This window comes from Antechinus flavipes, chromosome 3, assembly GCF_016432865.1.
Source record: "Antechinus flavipes isolate AdamAnt ecotype Samford, QLD, Australia chromosome 3, AdamAnt_v2, whole genome shotgun sequence".
In the NCBI taxonomy this organism is placed as follows: Eukaryota; Metazoa; Chordata; class Mammalia; order Dasyuromorphia; family Dasyuridae; genus Antechinus; species Antechinus flavipes.
In genome coordinates, this window is record NC_067400.1 from 56,417,539 (window position 1) to 56,441,191 (window position 23,653).

The 23,653-nt window shown below is 33.0% G+C and overlaps 1 pseudogene; it reads left to right on the forward strand.

Moving 5' to 3' along the window:
- The first annotated feature begins 21,846 nt into the window (after positions 1-21,846).
- Positions 21,847-22,431, forward strand: LOC127557010 (nudC domain-containing protein 2-like; annotated as a pseudogene).
- The last annotated feature ends 1,222 nt before the right edge of the window (positions 22,432-23,653 follow it).

Consider the following 23,653-nt stretch of genomic DNA (forward strand, 5'->3'; position numbering starts at 1 on the left):
AATTCAATTAAAAAACTACTAGAAACAATATATAACTTTAGTAAAGTTGAAGGATACAAAATAAATCCACATAAATCATCAGCATTTCTATATACTACCAACAAATCCAACAGCAAGAGATTGGAAGAGATATTGCATTTGAAATAACTGTTAATAATATAAAACATTTGGAGTGTACCTTCCAAGCCAAAGTCAGGAACTATATGAACACAATTACAACACTTTCCACACAAATAAATTCAGATCTAGTCAATGTTCATGTGTAGGCTGAGCTAATTAATAAAATGATAATTCCACCTAAGTTAATCTACTTATTCAATGCCATACCAATTAAACTCCTAAGAAACTACTTTAGAAAGCTAGATAATATAATAATAACATCATATGTAATAACAAAAGATCAAGAACTTGAAAGGAATTAATGAAAAAATACAAATGAAAGTGATCTAGCTGTACTAGATCTAAAATTATACTATAAAGTGGCAGTCATCAAAACCATTTGGTCCTGGCTAAGAAATAGAGTGGTCAATCAGTGGGATAGATTATGTTCAGAAAACATGAATCAGTGACAATAGTAATTTAGTTTTTGATAAACCTAAAGACTCAGCTGCTAGGATAAGAACTCATTATTTGACAAAAGTTGCTGGGAAAATGGAAATTGGTATGGCAGAAACTGGGCCTTGACTCACAGCTAATACCCTATATCAAGGTGAAGTCAAAATGGGTTCAAGATTTAGACACAAAGAGTGATATTATAAACAAATTAGAAGAGCAGATCTGTGAAAAAGGAAGAAATCTGTGGCCAAAGAAGTAGAGAGCATTATAGAATGCAGAATGTTTATTTTTGATTATTTTAAGTTAAAATTTTTTTTAAAAAAAGAGGGGAAAGCTAGGTGGCATAGTACATAGAGCACTGGCCTTGAAATCAGAAGGATTTTAGTTCAAATTTGGTCTCAGACACTTAGCACTTCCTAGTTGTGTGAACCTAGGCAAGTCACTTAACCCCACTTGCAGCAGGAAAAAAAAAGTTAAAAAAAGAACCATATGCACCCAGAGAGAGGATTATGGGGCCTAAGTGTGGATCATAGCATAGTATTTTCACTTTTTTGTTGTTGCTTGCTTAAAATTTTGTTTTCTTTCTTTTTTTTTCTTTTTGATCTGATTTTTCTTGCCCAGAATGATAATTGTGAAAATATGTATAGAAGAATTGCACATGTTTAACATATATTGGATTACTTGCCATCTTGAGGAAGGGGTGAGGGGAAAGGAGGAGAAAAATATTTGAAATACAACATTTTTCAAGAGAGAATATAGAAAACTAACTATGCATATGTTTTGAAAATAAAAAGCTTTAAAATTTTTTTTAAATTAAAAACTTTGTAAAAATTAGAATTTCACAAAATAAAGTTAATGACTTCATGAGACATCAAGAAGTATTAAAAACAAAGTCTAAAGCATGAAGAAAAACAAGAAAATTTAAATTACCTCATCAGAAAAACAACTGGCTTTAAAAAATAATGAAAAGAAATAATTTAATAATTATTGTACTATCTAAAACACAGGATTTTTTTTAAAAAGAGCTCATGCATTATATTTCAATAAATTTTAAAGGAAAGCTACTCCAATAAATTAAACCCAGGAAATAAAAAGAAGAAAAAGATTTCCAAATGAAAACTCCCAGAAACATCATAGCCAAATTGCAGAACACCCAAGTTATGAAGAAAATATTGCAAGAAACTAGAAAAAAAAACTATTCAAATATTGTGGAGGAATACTCAGGATCAGAAAAGACTAATGAATTCTAGGATAACGGAGAAGAGAGCTTAGAATATATTTCTGAATGCAGAGGAGTTAGAATTATATCCAAGAATAACCTATCCTGAAAAATTGTGTGTAATCCAAGGAATAAGAATGTTTGTGGAATAAACATGCAATGAAATAGAGGACTTTCAAGAATTTCTGAAGATAAGGTCAGGACTGAATAGAAAATTTGACATTCAAACATAAGACTCAGGAGAAAAATAAAAAAGTAAACATAATAGAGAAATCATAATGGATTCAATAAGTTTAAACTGTTTACATTCCTATGTGGGAAAATGATTCCTATAACTTCTAGGAACATTATCATTATTTAGATAGTTAGAAGGAGATTATATAGACAGGACACAGATATGAGTTGATGTTGTTGGACCATCTCAAAAAAATGAAAGAATGAGAAAGAGGAATGCACTGAGAAAGAGGGGAAGCGAAAGGAAGAATGGAAAAACTATGGGAGAAAGAATCTCACACAAAAGAAGTGCACAAGGAAGAGCTTTTACAATAGATGGGAAAATAGAGAGGAGTGGCAGGCAGCATTTGATTCAAAGAGAGATGAATACACACACGTGTATATATACACACATTTATATATACACACATGGACATACAGACAATACTCAAGAGAAACATAAGGAGAAATTATGATGGATTAAATAAAATTTATATTTTATAATATTTACATATCTACAATATTATAATATATTACATAATATTTACATCCCAATATAGGAAAATTATAACAGCATAACATAATATATTATAATATAATAATATCACAATTTCATTTCATATCATATCATATAACATAACATGATATAATAAATATACTATAATATGATATAATATAAAATATATAAGATGTATAAAAAATTTACCCTACCCAAAAAGGAAGGAGAAGAGCATAACAGAAAGAAAAGAAGTTGATAAAAGGAAAAGTAGATTAAGTGAGGCAGTGGTCAGAAACAAAATAGGTGTTAGAAGAGAAACAAGATGCAATAGAGATAAAAAAATTAACAGAAGAAAATAGGATGGAGGCATTACAAGATTATAGGAATTCAAAATTAGTAATCTTAAGTATGATTGTGAATTGGATTAACTCATTAATAAAATGGATGTGAACAGCAGAATGTTTTTTTGAAACAAGAATGAAGCAATGTTATCTACAAGACACAAACTTGAAGCATCAAGACCATACACAGAGTTAAAATAATGAGGTAGAGTAAAATCTATTATGTTTTAACTAAAGTAGAGAAAAAAGGCAGGGGTAGAAATCATGGTGTGATGCACAGTAAAAATAAAAATAGACCTAATTAAAGAAATAATCAAAGAAACTATTTTTTGTTATAGGTATCATAGAAAATGAAGCAATGTAAAAATATTTACAGCTAATTCCTCTTATAAAGGCCTCATTTAAAAAAAAATAAAAAAAAAGGCCTCATTTCTCAAATATATGGGAAATTGTGTTAAATTTATGAGAATAAGCTCCATTCCTCAATTGATAAATGGTCAAATGATATGAAAGGCAATTACTAGAAGAAAAAAGAGGTACCATTTAACATCTATCATATTCAGTAATATGACAAAAAAGAAAATGACTATTGCTGGAGAGGATATGGGGAAAAAAACCAGAAACAGTAATGAACTATTGGTGGAGTTGTGAAATAGTTCAACTATTCTGGAGAATAATTTAGAACTATGTTCAAAGGACCAAACTGTACAAACCATCTGACTCAGCAATATCACTGAGTCAGTACCCCAAGGGAATAAAATAAAAAAAAGTAGAATAACCTATGTGTATAAAAATATTCATAGTAGCTCTTTTTGTGGTCACAAAGACTTAGAAATTATACAGATGCCCATCAATTAGAGAATACCTGAACAAGTTATTGTATTTGATTATGAAAGAACACTACTGTGCTTATAAGAAATGATGAACAGGATGGTTTTAGAAAAACCTCGGAAAATCTATATTACTGATATTAAGTGAAGCCAGCAGATGCAGATTATTATACATAATTATATTATACATAAAAGCACCAATATTATAATGATGATCAACTGATTAATAGAGTGATCCAAGACAATTCAGAAGAACTCATAATGAAAAAAATCCTTCTCCAGAGAGGAAACTGATGACCTCTGGATGCATACTAAAGTGTAATTTTCATACTTTTAAATTTTTTTCTTACTTTTTATGACATGGCTAATATGGGAATTTAGTTTATATAATTTTACACGTATAATGAATGTCATATTGCTTGCCTTCTTGGTAGGTGAGACAGAAACTGGAAGAAGAGAATCTGAAAAAGTTAAAAATAAATGAGCAATAAATTTTTAAAAATATAAACATCTGATGAAAATTCCAAAAGCAGAACTGCTAATATTTTTATTCTTCAAAATGTGGATGAACCAAAAAAGGGCAATTATTCTAGATCTGATTTGTACTAAACGGGAGAAATAGGTTGTGTAGTTAACCACTTGAAGAAATGGTCACATCATTCTGAATTAGAGCTTAAAGAATGTGGGAAAATCTGAATATAATCTGACCTGCACTTCAGATTTTGTAAAAAAAAAAAATTAAAAGATTCAGATAAAATATATGAAGAATACTGTGTACTTAAATGATTCAGGAAACAAATCTATCCTAATGGTATGAGAGATGTTCAAGAATGAAATTTTGAAGTTAAAAAGAGAAACAGTGCAGAGTAGAAAAATTGAAATTTGCTTGAAAAGTCCAATTTGAACAACGTAAAAGATTGTTAAAAGATACATTATGAGAAAAAGAGAGTCAAACAAGGGATAGAATTTTTCCTTGATTGTATATGATGATTTACAACTAACAATGAAAAAAAGTAAGAGCTATCTACTTACTTACCTTTGTGTTCTCAGTAATAGACAATGAACCTTACACTGGGGATTGAAACAACAAAAAATGACCAAGAGGAAATTGATACCTAAAATAAATAAGATAATTAATGGTAAGGGTATAGCTGTCCCTATATCATAACAATTCTTCTCATTTTCTGAATCTTCAGAAATTCACCTTTTTCTCAAAACTCTCCACTCATTGTTTATACCCTTTTCACTTTGTGTCTTTACTAGATTCAACAAAAGAATTAATTCCACATGCAATACAAAGGGAATCATGCCACATAATTTGAGAAAAGAGTTATATGTACCATGGTTTGGAATTAATTTGAAAATAACTAAAAAAAATTACAAAATAATATTAATCCAAGACATAGGCAGAAATGGATAGGCTATGATGCAGACTATCTCTTAGCAAAAGTGGAAATGATTTAAAGTCAGATTCTCTGTTTTTCACAAAACCAAAATCAGATATTTTTTCAAGTTTTATGGGTTGTTCTTTCAGCACTCCTGAATTTTGGCTGGAATTAGAATTAAGAATGATGTACTAAGGTTCTTTTTCTCAGGATTCCCAGCTGGGAGTGGAAATAATGTAGTTATTAGTGCCAAAAATCTCATGAAGAAGCTGGCTTTGAAGAGGTTTCTAGAATAATTCATCAGATGAGGAAAAGAGAAAAGGCAAAAAGGAAAGGAAGAAATAGAATTCTAAAAAGCTTGTCTAAGCAAAACCCTAATTCTTACATTTTGAGGTTCATTTGAATCTTGAGGTTCAAGCTGGGTAGGATTTCATGGTATATAAGAAGAAATCATTTTCTGTTTGAAATCAAGAAAAATATTTGAGAGGGAAAAAACAGCATTTCTTTTTTTAAAAAAATTGGGAAAATACCCTTTTTGGGTCTCTGTTATTTCAATTTCATACAAGTCACAAGATTTGGGAATATGCCTATTTTGGTGCTCCTGTTTCTATAATGGGGCTCTCACCTATCATTTCATCAAATCATAAATCATTGTATGTAGAAAAGTGTAAGATTTGGTTTTCCTTTATCCTATCCCCTCATAAAAAAGCATCTGTCTTCTTGGCTCAGCAGCACCTGCTTATCACATGCTATTTTAGCAAATGCTAGCAGTGAGTAAGACTTTCTGGGAACAAAAGAGATAGCCATATAACCAAAAAAAAAGGGTTTTTTGGAAGTTATTTTTATATTTGTACTATATACCTTGTGGGGTGAGTGCAATATGTGAGTATATGTGTGTGTATGCATATGTGTACATACACATAGATGTATGGTAAATGTGAATGCACATATACATATAAATATATAACATATATACAAATACACATGCTTTATCATACAGATGGTTTTGCTTATAAACATGCTTTTTATTATTCTTTGTATTATATCCGTTTGTTTCCTTAGATTCCATTATGCTCCATTTCATACATTCCTACAATACTATCAATAGACTATATGTCTACAGTTTGACTATACATTTATATATAGATATAGGTATTCTCAATACTAGAGATAGTATAATGTAGTGAATAAAGGCACAGTCTCAGACCAGGAAGAAAGATCTGATTTCATAGCTTCTTTCTAACAGATATTTTTTCTTAACATGAGCAAGTCACTTGAATCATGCTAATCTACACTGACAGAGTAAGTTTCCTCACACAGTAGATCACTATGCCAATGGAATCACAAGTTCATTCCTTATTTATCCATTTTCAGTACTCAAAAACATCAGCATAGAATTGATTTGAATGTATCTGGTGAAAGAAGGGACTTTCAAATTACATGAACAAGATGAAGGACTAAACACTTTTGCAGATCCCCATGACCTATTAAACTTTTTCATAACAGAAATTGTGCACTAAAAATAAAAACAACAGTGATTGTTTATGATCCTTAGACTCCAAAAAAAAAGTTTAAAAAAAAATTAAACTCAGGAATTGGACTCACTGAGTCCACTCAGTCTCTCACTTAGCACCCCTCCTCAACTTCCCACATTACTTAACAAAGGGAAATAATAACCCTCCTTATATCCCAGGAGAAGATGATCAGGCATTCTGGTACTGTAGAATTCACAGTTTTAGGCTGCAGAAGTTTATAGAGGTAGCAACTTGGTAGAATACAAAGCAAAGCTCTGCAAACCTCTGACTTCTGGTTCCTGGGAATACAGATTCAGGATTATTGGTGTCAGGACAGAGAATTAAAGAACATAAGGATTGGGACTGGTCATAAGGACAAAATATTTTATCTATTTATCAACTATCTATCATCTATCTATATCTATCATCTGTCTCTCTACATACGGGAAAGGCAGAGTAAGTATATATAGTACTCCAGCCATAATCATGGAAATATTATAGCATCCAGCTGTGAATGTGGCCAATGTTGAAAGTCAGTTCAAGCAGAGACCTAAAGGAAACACTATAATTGCTCTGTGTGACATCCAGCCCCCAGAGGGGGCAAGAATCAGGAACTAAGTAATAAGGAAAGTAAAGAGGAGGGTGGGGAGAAAAAGATTGAAAGAACCAAAGATTTAAGGAAGATAAAATCTCAACCACCTTGAACATAAACAGATAAATAAGGAAGGAAAACAGTAACAAAAGAAGGAAATAGAATCTTCAGCTGTAGTAAAAAAAAAGGTTTAGTAATATATTGATAAATATTGAAAAATAAAGGGAAATTATAAAACACCTAATGAGACAAAGCACTCTGTAGAATTTGAGAATGTGGAACTGCAAGTATCTGTGACTGAATAGTTTGAGAGAAAACTGAAAATAATAAATATAATTTGTGTCTCAAAATGCAAAAATAAGGAATAGGTTAGAAAAATTTGAATCTGCAATAACAAACGTCATTAACAATAACAATAACGATAGGAGGACTTCCGGTTAAGATGGCAGAGAGGAGGCACACAGCTGTGTAACCTCCACGCTTTCTCTCACTATCCATTTCATTACAAGCCTCTGAATTAATGCTTGACTGAAAAAAACCCCACAAATAGTTACCAAGAGAAGCCATCCTTGAGATTCGCCAAGAAAGGTCTGTCTTTACTGGAGGGCTGGGACGTTTTTAGATCGGGCACAGGCGGCGGGCAGCGGCAGTGAGAGCACGGGAGCAGACTAGAGAGGGGGTGAGGAGTGATCACAGCCGTCTCTGCAGGGAGAGCTTCACTACAGGATTAGATACTTTGCTCCGGCAGCAAGTCAGCAGCCCAGCAGAGAAGCTAAAAACACCGGGGCTGAAGAATACAACCCCAAACAGCTGGAGTCTCTCGGGACCTGGCCGCTTCCCTCCCCCTTCTCCCCCCCCCCCCCCCCCCCAGTGACTCAGCACGCTCTGGGATCTCAGAGCGCAGGCGCAGCACAGTCCTGCTAGTGCCTCACTGCTGCCTCCTGCAGTCTGGAGAGGAAGCTCGGTAACATACCCAGCCCCTCCCCCAAAGAAAGACTCCAGTTTTTTCTGTTTTTCTTTGGTAGTTTGTCTTTGATTATTAGACAGAATGAGCAAGAAACTGAAGAGGACTTTAACCCTTGACAGCTTCTATACAGATAGAGAGCAGACTCTAAATCCTGAGGAGACTAAAAACAGACAGTCCCCAGGTGAATCCCCAAAGGAGGAGATCATCTGTTCCTCAGCACAGATGAACCTCATAGAAGTGATTAAAAAAGCTCTCACAAGGGAGCTAGAAGAAAAATGGGAAAAGCAGAGTGAGACTTGGCAAAAGGAGAGGGAAGCTTGGGAAAAGGAGAGGAAGGCTTGGCAAAAGAGCCTGGAGAAAGTTAAAGAGAGAGTGGATAAAGAAGTAAAATCCTTGAAAAATAGGATTGGTAAACTGGAAAACAAAATTGGCGAAATGGAAAAAAATTCCACAGAACAAAAGAAATCAATGGGAAAATTAGAAAAAGATTTTTAAACAGTGAGTGAAGAAAATACTTCACTGAAAATCAGAATTGAACAAGTGGAATTGAATGACTCGAGGAGACAAGAAGAATCAGTCAAGCAAATCGAAAAAAATCAAACAATGGAAAAGAATGTGAAATACCTTCTGGGGAAGACAACAGACCTGGAAAACAGATCCAGGAGAGACAATCTGAGAATTATTGGACTTCCAGAAAAACATGATGAAAAAAAGAGCCTGGACACTATTTTCCAGGAAATTATCAAAGAGAACTGCCCAGAAATATAGGAACAGAGGAAAAAATAAACATTGAAAGGATTCATCGATTACCCACTGAAAGGGATCCTAAAATCAAAACACCAAGGAATATAGTGGCCAAATGCCAGAACCTACAGACGAAGGAAAAAATATTGCAAGTGGCTAGAAAAACCCAATTCAAGTATCAAGGAGCCACAATAAGGATCACCCAGGATCTGGCAGCATCCACATTAAAAGATCGAAGGGCCTGGAATATGATATTCCGAAAGGCTAAGGAACTTGGTATGCAACCAAAAATAACTTACCCAGCGAGAATGAGCATCTTTTTCCAGGGAAGAAGATGGACATTCAACGAAGTAAGCGAATTTCATCTATTTCTGATGAAAAAACCAGAACTTAACAAAAAGTTTGATCTACAAATATAGAACTCAAGAGAAATCTAAAAAGGTAAAGATTAATCTTGGGAACTATATTTTGACTATATAGATGTATAAAGAATACATGTATACCTTGTTCTAGAAATTGATGTGGAAAGGACATTGTATCAGAAAAAGGGTAAAGTGGGGGTAGTACATCTCATGAAGAGGCATAGGAAACCTATTATATCTGAGAGAAAGAATGGAGGGGGATGAATATAGTGGGTATCTTACTGCCTTCAGAATTGGCTTTAAGTGAAAAATCTTAAGACATATTCAATCTATGGTGAAACTTCTCCCACCTCATTGAAAAGTGAGAAGGGAAAAGTGAAAAGGGAAGGAATAAGCTAAGTGGAAGGGAATACGGGAACTGGAGGGAAAGGGGTAAGATAGGGGGAGGAACTCTAAGGCAGGGGGAGGGATACTAAAAAGGGAGGGCTGTGAGAAGCAAGTGGTGCTCACAAGCTTAATACTGGGAAGTGGGGGGGAAAGGGGAAAGAAGGGAGAAAAACATAAACCGGGGTTAACAAGATGGCAAGTAATACGGAATTGGTCATTCTAACCATAAACGTGAACGGAGTAAACTCCCCCATAAAGAGGAAGCGGTTAGCAGAATGGATTAAAAGCCAGAATCCTACAATATGTTGTTTACAGGAAACACACCTGAAGTGGGGAGATACATGCAGGTTAAAGGTAAAAGGTTAGAGGAAAATCTACTATGCTTCAGGTGAAGCCAAAAAAGCAGGGGTAGCCATCCTGATCTCAGATCAAGCTAAAGCAAAAATTGATCTAATTAAAAGAGATAAGGAAGGGCACTATATCTTGCTAAAGGGTAGCATGGATAATGAAGCACTATCTATATTAAACATATATGCACCAAGTGGTGTAGCATCTAAATTCTTAAAAGAGAAATTAAGAGAGCTGCAAGATGAAATAGACAGTAAATCTATAATAGTGGGAGATCTCAACCTTGCACTCTCAGAATTAGATAAATCAAACCACAAAATAAATAAGAAAGAAGTCAAAGAGGTAAATAGAATATTAGAAAAGTTAGATATGATAGATCTGTGGAGATAATGTAATGGAGACAGAAAGGAATACACTTTCTTTTCAGCAGTTCATGGAACCTATACAAAAATTGACCATATATTAGGACATAAAAACCTCAAACTCAAATGCAGTAAGGCAGAAATAGTAAATGCATCCTTTTCAGACCACGATGCAATGAAAATTACATTCAACAAAAAACCAGGGGAAAGGAGACCAAAAAATAATTGGAAACTAAATAATCTCATACTAAAGAATGATTGGGTGAAACAGCAAATCATAGACATAATTAATAACTTCACCCAAGAAAACGATAATAATGAGACACCATACCAAAATGTATGGGATGCAGCCAAAGCGGTAATAAGGGGAAATTTCATATCTCTAGAGGCCTATTTGTATAAAATAGAGAAAGAGAAGGTCAATGAATTGGGTTTGCAACTAAAAATGCTAGAAAAGGAACAAATTAAAAACCCCCAGTCAAACACTAAACTTGAAATTCTAAAAATAAAAGGAGAGATCAATAAAATTGAAAGTAAAAAAACTATTGAATTAATTAATAAAACTAAGAGTTGGTTCTATGAAAAAACCAACAAAATAGACAAACCCTTAGTAAATCTGATTAAAAAAAGGAAAGAGGAAAATCAAATTGTTAGTCTTAAAAATGAAAAGGGAGAACTCGCCACTAACGAAGAGGAAATTAGAGCAATAATTAGGAGTTACTTTGCCCAACTTTATGCCAATAAATTCGACAACTTAAAAGAAATAGAAAAATACCTCCAAAAATATAGCTTGCCCAAACTAACAGAGGAAGAAGTAAATATCCTAAACAGTCCCATCTCAGAAAAAGAAATAGAACAAACTATCAATCAACTCCCTAAGAAAAAAATCCCCAGGACCAGATGGATTTACATGTGAATTCTACCAAACATTTAAAGAACAATTAACTCCAATGTTATATAAACTATTTGAAAAAATAGGGATTGAAGGAGTCCTACCAAACTCCTTTTATGACACAGACATGGTACTGATACCTAAACCAGGTAGGCTGAAAACAGAGAAAGAAAATTATAGACCAATCTCCCTAATGAATATTGATGCTAAAATCTTAAATAAAATATTAGCAAAAAGATTACAGAAAATTGTCACCAGGATAATACACTATGACCAAGTAGGATTTATACCAGGAATGCAGGGCTGGTTCAATATTAGGAAAACTATTAGCATAATTGACTATATCAATAACCAAACAAACAAAAACCATATGATCATCTCAATAGATGCAGAAAAAGCATTTGATAAAATCCAACATCCATTCCTAATAAAAACACTTGAGAGCATAGGAATAAATGGACTTTTCCTTAAAATAGTCAGGAGCATATATTTAAAACCATCAGTAAGCATCATATGCAATGGGGAAAAACTGGAACCTTTCCCAGTAAGATCTGGAGTGAAGCAAGGTTGCCCACTATCACCATTATTATTTAATATCGTATTAGAAACACTAGCCTCGGCAATAAGAGTCGAGAAAGAGATTAAAGGAATTAGAGTAGGCAATGAGGAAACCAAACTATCACTCTTTGCAGATGATATGATGGTATACCTAGAGAACCCCAGAGATTCTACTAAAAAGCTATTGGAAATAATTCATAATTTTAGCAAAGTAGCTGGCTACAAAATAAATCCCCATAAATCCTCAGCATTTTTATACATCACCAACAAAACCCAACAGCAAGAGATACAAAGAGAAATTCCATTCAGAATAACTGTTGATACCATAAAATATTTGGGAATCTATCTACCAAAGGAAAGTCAGGAATTATATGAGCAAAATTATAAAAAAGTCTCCACACAAATAAAGTCAGACTTAAATAATTGGAAAAATATTAAGTGCTCTTGGATCGGCCGAGCGAACATAATAAAGATGACAATACTAAACTAATCTATTTATTTAGTGCTATACCAATCAGACTTCCAAGAAAATATTTTAATGATCTAGAAAAAATAACAACAAAATTCATATGGAACAATAAAAAGTCGAGAATCTCAAGGGAATTAATGAAAAAAAAATCAAATGAAGGTGGCCTAGCTGTACCTGATCTAAAATTATATTATAAAGCAGCAGTCACCAAAACCATTTGGTATTGGCTAAGAAATAGATTAGTGGATCAGTGGAAAAGGCTAGGTTCACAAGACAGAATAGTCAACTATAGCAATCTAGTGTTTGACAAACCCAAAGCCCCTAACTTCTGGGAAAAGAATTCATTATTTGATAAAAACTGCTGGGATAATTGGAAATTAGTATGGCAGAAATTAGGCATGGACCCACACTTAACACCATATACCAAGATAAGATCAAAATGGGTCCATGACCTAGGCATAAAGAACGAGATTATAAATAAATTAGAGGAACATAGAATAGTTTATCTCTCAGACTTGTGGAGGAGAAAGAAATTTGTGACCAAAGATGAACTAGAGACCATTAGAGATCACAAAATAGAAAATTTTGATTACATCAAATTAAAAAGCCTTTGTACAAATAAAACTAATGCAAACAAGATTAGTAGGGAAGCAACAAACTGGGAAAACATCTTTACAATTAAAGGTTCTGATAAAGGCCTCATTTCCAAAATATATAGACAACTGACTCAAATTTATAAGAAATCAAGCCATTCTCCAATTGATAAATGGTCAAAGGATATGAACAGACAATTTTCAGAGGATGAAATTGAAACTATTATCACCCATATGAAAGAGTGTTCTAAATAATTCTTGATCAGAAAAATGCAAATTAAGACAACTCTGAGATACCACTACATACCTGTCAGATTGGCTAAGATGACAGGAAAAAATAATGATGAATGTTGGAGGGGATGCGGGAAAACTGGGACACTAATGCATTGTTGGTGGAGTTGTGAACGAATCCAACCATTCTGGAGAGCAATCTGGAATTATGCCCAAAAAATTATCAAATTGTGCATATCCTTTGATCCAGCAGTGTTTCTATTGGGCTTATATCCCAAAGAAATACTAAAGAAGGGAAAGGGACCTGTATGTGCCAAAATGTTTGTAGCAGCCCTGTTTGTAGTGGCTAGAAACTGGAAAATGAATGGATGCCCATCAATTGGAGAATGGCTGGGTAAATTGTGGTATATGGATGTTATGGAATATTATTGTTCTGTAAGAAATGACCAGCAGGATGAATACAGAGAGGACTGGTGAGACTTACATGAACTGATGCTAAGTGAAATGAGCAGAACCAGGAGATCATTATACACTTCGACAACGATATTGTATGAGGACATATTTTGATGGAAGTGGATTTCTTTGACAAAGAGACCTGAGTTTCAATTGATAAATGAAGGACAAAAGCAGCTACACCCAAAGAAAGAACACTGGGAAACGAATGTGAACTATCTGCATGTTTGTTTTTCTTCCCGGGTTATTTATACCTTCTGAATCCAATTCTCCCTATGCAACAAGAGAACTGTTCGGTTCTGCAAACATATATTGTATCTAGGATATACTGCAACATATCCAACATATAAAGGACTGCTTGCCATCTAGGGGAGGGGGTGGAGGGAGGGAGGGAAAAAAAATCGGAACAGAAACGAGTGTCAATATAAAGTAATTATTAAATAAAAATTTAAAAAAAACAATAACAATAACAACAACAAAAAGAAATAATAGACTGGAAATGCAAATACACAGAAGTGAAGGATGACATAGAAGGGGAGAAATGATTGTGGAAGCAAAATATATTGAGCTCAAAGACAAGAAGACAAAAAGACAAGAGGGTCATAGACTTCTCAGAAGAACAAAATAAACAACAACAAAACAACCAAAAACTCAATGTGACAGGACAAAAATAACTTGACCCTATAATGAAGAAAATGATAAAAGATAATTGCCTAGAATTTCTGAACATAGAAAATAAAATCGTAACAGAAAAATTAGTAGATCACCTCTGAATTGGAATGCATCCTATAGCCATGTATATCAAAATCTTTATATGCCTGCCTTTGCAATTCTTATTTATATTTCCCTCCAAAATTTATCACAGGTCATACTAATATCCTGAAAATCTTCCTTAAACAAGGGAATGCTCCTAAAAATGAACATATAGTGAAATATATGAGTTATCTACCCATCACTTCTTACTTTTGCCATATGACCACCCTTTTTTACTTTTCTAGTTCTGTTTCCCTGATGAAGACTTTTAATCTTGTTCTTCATCTTGTTGATATCTAATCTCACACGCAAAAGGTCACCATAAATTGTTCTTATTAATTTTCATTTCTCCCAAGACTGTTCCAAGTATCACAGTCATGAAACATTAGTATCAACAAAAAAGATGGGCCTTTGTCTCTTAGACAAACTTGCAATTCCTTGCAGGAACTTCAGCCTAGTTACCTTCTGCTGTTTCATTTTTTTATACATTTGTGCCATCTTACAGGTATATATAGGAATGGAGCTAATTCACTGTCAAAATGGAGACAATAGGCATTTCTGAACCACCTTTTTTTCCCCTCCTGTCTAGATGGTTATGCCAAAGTCTTTGAGTAATTGTTTATCTCTTCCAGGAAAGTCTGTATTAATAAGGACCTTCATGGAGCCAGCCCAATGTCAACTTCATATAGAACTTATAGAATAACTATCTTTTTCTCTATTTGTGTTTGTATGTGTACATCTATCTATCTATCTATATTATATATATGCATGTGATATAATGTCTAACATGTACATGCACACATGTGTACTCATGTTTGTGTTTTTGTGTGCATGTGTGTATTTATATCTATTTAAAAAATTCTTAACAGGCTGAACATGATTTATTAATTCACTTTTGAAATTGCATTTGGAGTAGAGATCAGCTGAAAGCCTTAATTACACTGAAAAATATGCTTCAGTGTGGCCTGCCCCTATCAAGGGCCTAAAACATAATTATCATATTTTCCAATTTTAGTATTATTATTATTTGAAAAATTGTGAAGGAGAGCAGGATATATCAACTCCAGCAATCCAGTTTCAGAGTAACATCTAAATCAAATTCAAGCATTCAAAGAGATGATTTTGTTACTTTGCTTGTTAGGGCCTCTTCCTTTAAAAAAAAAATTGATCTTCTTAACTGGATTTGGATTTTGGCTTCTTGTTGTCCATGAGAACCAGCTTTCTATCATGATCTCTGGATGCCTAGAGGAAAACAGTTGACAGAGGAATGATAAGATTTTTGGGAATGGCTTCCCAGAAGGCTTATCATTTGAGTAAATATTCTTTGAGATCATGGCTCCCCAATCATCACTATTCAATGACTGATTTTCTCATGGGCAAGCATTCAATATATATATTTATATGTATTGCACGTGTATCTATACACCAATAGGTGTACCCATATACCAACAGAATGATAGATAGAGCTAAAATCTAAATGAAACAAACAAAAGAAAGAAGTAGCATCTTACTAGAAAGGTGACATCAAAGAAATTAATTGGCAAAAATAAAATGATCGTATGTCAAAGATAAAAGGATATTATTCCATATAATATTTGGCTATCTCATATGACAATGTTCCTTCTAATAATCATGAAAAAGTCTTCATGATAAACAGTTTAACTCATGCACCACTATTCATAGTTAAGACTAAAGTTATTTTTGAGAACCTGACACTCTAAATTACTTCAGCATATATTTTGATATTAAATGACTTCAATGTAAAGGTAGCGACTCTTCAACTTGATCTCATCCTATAATTCTGATCTTCCCACAGATTACTCCTCTCTGTTCACTCTTAAGGTTTAGCCATACTTTCTTTTTGGTTTTTCTTATCTGTAACACTCAATCTTCCTTTTCTTTGGTTTGGGGTGGATTGTTCTCCATGTCTGGTATATACTCCCTCCTCATCCCAGCCTCTTGGAATATCTTCTTCCCTTTGACATTCAATTCAAGCATCATATTATACATGAGGCCTTTCTTGGTGGTCTTCCATTACATTCAGGGCCATTTCCAGTCATCCTAATTTTTTTATCACTGGACCCAAATTACTCCAGAGGTGAAAGTGAGGCTGGTGACTTTGTATAGCTCTCCCTCACTTAAATTCAATTCACTTGTATGTCATGGTGTCACCTCCCTAATGTCAAGATCCTCTCTGAAAAATAGGACAAACAGCAATCCCATCCCTGCCAACCAGATGATAGAAATTTTTCTTCCTACATTACTTTGCATTTATTTTATTCTCTGTGTATATGCATATTCTTATATATAAATTTTGAATATGTATATATAGGTTGTGCCACTGAGGATAGGAACTATTTTTGCTTTTGTCTTTATTTACTCAGAGCCTCATCCAGTACCAAAATCATAGCTGGCACGTAATAAATGCTTGCTTGCCTACTTACATGCAAATAAGTGAGAATGGGAGAGATATTCTGAAAAATGGTCAGAAAGAAGGAATTTTAGAGGGTACAGACTTGTAGACTGCATGAAAAAAATCATTATTCTCTATACTGAATGCTTTCTTGAGAATACAATTGATAGGTTATGAATATGGCAAATACCAAAATATAAAACATTACATTTTAATGAACATGAAAAGACTTTCTGCTTTAATATGTGTCGTTCTTCAATAATTATCTGTATAAAACTGACTTGTTAGAGCAAAAATCATAATCAGTGAAAAGTGTGAAAAAAATTAATAAAATATATGAAATTCAAATGAAGCAACAATCCTAGCCTATTAAAACAAGTAGTTAACAATAGGAGGAAAAGCAATTAATGGACAGAAGAAATGAATTCAAGTTCATTTCCATATTTTTGTTTATTATTTGAGATTCAGTGTTGTGGGCCAGAACTCTGAAACAAGGATTCTTATGAGGTGGTAAGTCAGTGGAATTGATAAAGACAATTGTTATCTAGTTTAGTATGGTGCTTAATAGTTCTCTAGTTCAGTACATGAACTTAGTACTTAATATAGTATTACAAGATTCACACTATGATAATGTGATCATAAGAAAGCATATAAACTGGGAGCCTCAGCCAGAGTTAGAGCTAGAGAAGACAAGATTAGCAAACTGGAGGTGGGAGCTCAGGCTCTCAGAGCCAAGGAGAGACAGATTCATTCCATCTTTATCAGCACAGTGGTGATGGCTTGGCCTCCTGAACTTCTCCACTGAAACCAAGACTCCTGAAGGCCTCTAAGAAAGCTAGCCTGGGCCCCAGGCAAGGAGGCAATAAAAAATTTGGACTTTGGACTTTAACACCTGGCCATTCTCTCGTGATTACTCTACTGAAAGGAAGGCTGCTCCAAAACCTCCAGAAAACCACCAAGAACATTACAATAAAGTATTTTCTTTACCAGGCTGGAAATACACCCAAATACTCAGGGGTCCAATTCCAATGATAACTGGCATGGGAGTTTTGATCTAGTCTATTTCTGAATAAGCCAATTCTCCAATCCTTAGACAGTCACACAGACTCCCACTCCTCAATATTAGACTCAGAGTGGACACCTGATTTACTTAATCCAATGCATCTCAGATCTCCTAAGCTCAAGAGATCTATAGACTTCAATATCTTTAGTAGCAGAAATTAAAAGCTTGTGTTACTATGTATGCCTGGCTATTAATCATATTTTTGTAGACAAGGCTGCTAATTTTTTCTAGAACTGGACTTGATAGACAAATGTGGGCATATTGGTATCAGAATGAGTGCTGATCTCTTTTATCTATACTGAAGGTAAGAACTCTTCCATTTAAGAGATAATCCAGCCTCCACTTTCAAAGGAGCAGAGATTATAGGTATATGTTTCCATGTTTGGAAATTATAAGAATTTATATATACATACATATATATATGTACATATATATGTACAACATTGTCTTGAATATTTCCCAATATATTCACGTTCTCCTTTTCTCTTAGGTTTGGAGCATTTTGTCAACTTCTTCATAAAAATTTTATGCATATAAATACTGTAGCACATAATGGCTAATATTACCCTATCAAATTTAAATACTTTAGGCCAAGCTTTTCAAATAGGTAATGAGCATTAGCAATTAGTATAATCTTTAATTTTATGCAAATTTGACTACTTAATGGCAAAAGAAGTCTCTTCTGTAATGAGAAATAAAGTACAATAATATTTTTAAATACAAATAAAGGACTCCCCTGATATTCCCTCTAATCCCAGCTTATAGCAACAACAACAATAATAAATTTAAAGTACATAAACATGTAAATGATACTTCACAAATAATACTTAAATGCAAAATGGATCTGAAATCCCAATTATTTCAAAGTTCTCTTCAATGTTCAGGGTATGTGTTCATATTTTCTTTTCACATGATATCTGGATAAAATTATTTATTTTTGTTCTTCTTTGGAATACCTTATTGGTTATTTGTTGAAACTGCTTATACCTACCATGTGCTCTCTCCATTACACTTCCTTGTAAATCTTTGAAGACTAATGTATTCAGTGTTTCACTGGCAGATAACAATATTGACAAAGTGTCAGTTAAACTGATTTGTCTTCACAGCATTAATTTATATCAATTTTTATAGATCTTTTCACATTTTTCAAAAATCATTCACTTATGACTTCTTATATCATGATGCTATTCCATCCAAAATCATATGTCATAAGTTGCTTAGCCATTCCCAAAAAAGGTGGGTATCTTCTCAGTGTCCTTTTCTTTGGCACAACAAAAAAATATGTATATAAATATTTTTATATACATTGTCTTTTACCTGTTTGAGATTCTCTTTGGAATGCAGAGCTTGTATTACTGGGTCAAAGGGTATTCACAATTTTATAGTCCTTCTTTTGTTGTAGTCATGCCTGCCTCCTTGTAACCTATTTTCAGTTTTCTGGGCAAAGATGCTAGAGTGATTTGACACTTTTTTCTCCAGCTTGTTTTTACATATGAGAAAACTGAGGCAAACATAGTTAAGTTACTTTTCCAGGGTCACACAGTTAGTAAATGTCTAAAACTGGATTTGAACTCAGGTCTTACTGATTCCAGCCCTGATATTTTATGAAATGCACCACTCATCTGACCAATAACCTTTTTGGCACAGTTCTAAGTTATTCTCTGAAATAGTTTAACAAATTCACAACTCCACCAACAATTCATTAGTGTATCTATTTTCCCTTTCCTATGCTAACATGTTTATATCTCCAAAGAAATTTTAAAAAGAAGAAAATGTTATATAAATTCAAATATATAAGTTCAAATATTTATAAGTTTTTTTTCCTCCTTGAAAACAGGGGCTATCCATCCATTGAGATATGGCTAAATGAACTGTGATATATGAATATAATGGAATATTATTATATAATAGGAAATGATTGAATAATTACAAAGGAAAATGAGTAGACCTTTATGAATTGAAGCAAGGTGAAGTGCACACAGCTTAAAAAAGGGACATTGATAATCTTATCAAGAAACAAAAGCTTTAAAATCCTTTATAACTTTTATCAGTGCAAAGATAATACATTAATCTAAAATAATGAAGATAGAACATAGCACTCATTCTGTCAGAGAGGTAGTAAGTATACTTAAAATTCAGTAAAGGGATATTTGGAGAATGGCTAATACAAGGAATTTGTTTTGTCAGGTTATATAGATGTATTTTAAAAGATCTTTTTTTTTGTGTTTGATTTTTCTTTTTCTTTTTGTTGTTGCTTCATTTTTTGCTAATTTATTCAAATGGGAGAGGGAGTGGTGGGAGGAAAAATAATTTTCTTAATACCTGTTTTTTGAAAACTAAAAAGGATTGGGCTATATAAACATTTACTAGTATGTACGGTAATGTTAATGATAGAAATTGATCTCTACAGTCTTTTTTACCTCTAAATTTTATGATCCATTGCCCTTAAAAATATTCTGTGATTAAGCAGGAAAAAAAATCACTGAAAAACATAAGTACACAGCAGAGATGATACAATTGTTCTACAAAGACATGATATTTCTTGAACATTTTATCATTTTTATTTTTACAAATGAAGTGACAGGCCTTCAGATTGTTAGCCTAATATCCCTTCCATTATGTATATTTGATTAATAGAAATTTAAACACTGAAAGGGAAAACCAAATAAGAGAAACGAAACACTTAAGACAAACGTGTGGGAGCCATTATTTTTTAATCCTCATGAAATACCACACAAATATAGATCAGTGGAAATTGTTCACATAAAAATCAGCAAAAAAGACAATTTAGCTAGAAAAAGTTTTATGATGACATTAAGAATTATATCAGGTTAATAATGATAGTGTCAACAGTAATCATAAGAGTTAACTGTACATCATAAGAAATGACAAATAGAAAATGTGCAAAATCAAAAGATAATTTCAAACATTTTTAAAGGTGGGGGAGATCAATGAAATGAAGGATAAAAGATAAAGAAAAATAATGGGAATCAAAAGATCAAGATTTCAATAAAGGAATAAACATTGTGGGCACATTGTCTTGTATGTAATACAAAAGATAGCCCCACAAGAAAAGAACATTCCACTATACTTTGGGGAACACATTTATTGTGTTAGAGAAAAGCTGACCCCAGTTCTTTGTAGTGGTTTAAACTTTATCTTCCCTGTGGTAAGCCAGATGGAATATAAAATTACAGGAACTTGATTTTCAACTATAACACAAAGCTGGAGAAATAAATACTATTCTAGATGTGTTATCTCTTTATAATTGGGAAAATGCTATTTATAAGAAATTGGTGATGCCATGGGTCATTTTGCTGGCAAGGTAATATTAGTGGTGGACTTTTTGAATGCTGGAGTAAAATGCATTAAAGAAGGATTCAAGTATAATACTAGAATGCCATCTATTGTTAAAGGGCCAAACTCTAACAGTCTGTCTGTGTTGTTAATTCAAGATACTGGAAATGAAGTCAAAGTATTTATAATAACTCTTTTTTGTGGTATCAAAGAACTGGAAACTAAGAAAGTCCTCTTTAGTGGGGAATGGTTGAATAAAATATGGTTGATGAAAGTAATAGAATACTATTTTACTATAAGAAACAATAAAGGTGATAGTTTTCAGAGAAATCTAGGAAGACTCATATGAATAGATACACTGAAGCAAGTAGAATCAGGGAAAAAAATTATGTAATAAAAACCTAGTAAAGACAAAAACAACAACAATAACAACAAAAAACAACTCTAATCAATCATAATTCCATAAAACCAATAGTGAAAAATACATTTTAAATCCTTATGAAGATAGGGTTGGGATAGAGAATAAAACATATTTGGAGAACTGACTTTACTTGACTTTGCCTATTTGCTACAAAATTTTCCTAACTCTGTCTCTTATAATTGGTGAGAAATGAGAAAGTTTTTTTTTTTAATAACTAAAAAATTAGAGCAGAATTTTTAAAAAGAATTTGAGAAAATAAATTATCATGATGACAAGTATTTTTTTTATTTAAAAATATAAGAAAGAAAATATGTTCTGCAATCAGTACATATTAGATTTTGATTCAATACATGGAATCTAGTGGAAATGGATTCTGGGATTTGCAATGAGTGAGGAGTTAGCATGTGGCGAAAGCATATCTATGCCATTTGAGGAACATAACAGATGGTTCCCTGTGAGATACCCTGGGGTCAATAGTACCAGATCATAGAGGAGGTGTTTATAGTGGTCCAGTTGCCAGCAGGCATTCATGCTCAGGAGATTTAGTGCAGCTCACAAAGTTGGCATGCAGAGCTAGCTGTATGGGGTCAGGAGATTCTAAAGGGCAAACTCTTTGATTCTGCAATAGCTAATGAGAGAACATAGACATTAGAGAACAAACAAGTCCGTATATTTATACCAGGACAAAGAGAGATGCAGCAAATTATTGGCCCTGTCTCTTAAATTACATATTTATATATATGGATATATATATATATCCATATCCATATATACATATGTATATGTATATATGTATATACATACAAACACACACACATATGTAACTTACCATTGGGTATGAGACCAAATGCAAAAGAAATTTATTCTGAAAGACATCTAAAAAGAAAACTCTAGCTTTTACTTCAGTGAGGCAGAAATTTCAAGAAACTATAGTAAAGGTTGACTAGATTTTTCTAGTCTTGAAAAATAAAAATTGCAGTCTGTCATTATTCTATTGACCTTGCATGGATTTTGTGAAAGAAAACAATTTCACTTGCCTATAAATTAAAAGAAAATTATGAAAAATAAAGGTTATTTGAATATGACTTCATGAAATGGATTTTAAAATCTATTTTACATAGCAAACATTCTGAATTTCAATGGAAATAAAAATCTAGAGAAATGGTCTTTTTTGGACTTTGTTCAGGAAAACATTTTAAACCAGTCTTGAAATCAATTAGTGTGTTATGCAGTAGGCCTTAATCATGTGAAACTAAAGCATAATTTTATGAGAAAATAAGTTTTTCTTTGGAAAACTGTACTTAAGAACAACTGTAAATAAAGATTTCAAACCGCCCCCCCCTCCAATGTGTTTGTTTCCCACTAATTTAAGAATACCAAAGGGAAATGATTTTCCTTAGTGAAACAGTCCAACAATAATGTTTTTATAGTGCATTAAATTAAATATATATATATATATATTCTTTATTCTTTAACTGATTTAAAAAAATAAATGGTTTTTGCATTCATTCTCTCTCTCCCCAAACTCTCCCTTCTCTCTCTGGTTATTGAATATAAATATTGAATGACTCACTAATGCCTACACAATAAGAGAGGTTCAGACTATAAGGTGAATAAATAGCTAGGGCCCTCATAGTTCAGGTGATCTGGGTATGTTAGACATTTTAATTGCCAAAATACTGAATAGTTACTTCATGGCAGAGTGCATAATACTTAGGGCCTGAGGTCAGGAAGCTTTGAATTGAAATCTTCCTTTGAACATTCTAGTTGAGTAACCTCAAGAAAATCCCTGAGAGTGTGGTTATAAATTAGAGAACAGTAGGCTATGGCCAGTGGGCCATATGCAATCCACTACATTTTTTTAAATGAGAACTAAGAATGTTTTTTTTTTTAATTTTAAAATAATGTTTATTGTATTTTAAAATGTAGAAACTTTTCTCTGTTCCTGGTCAGTACAAAAACAACTGGCAGGTCAGATTTTGCTATAATTTGCAGACATTTTTTTCTAAACATTAATTGGATTAATATTTTCATGCTGAAGCAAATCTCCACATCTAGAGTATCTCTATATGACAAAGTCACAGATGCTTCAGGTCATCAAGTAATATCTGAATTAAAGTGATTCAATAATTGTTATTGCAGCCTTCAAATACAATCAGAAGAAGTACTGATGAGTTCAAATTATAAACACA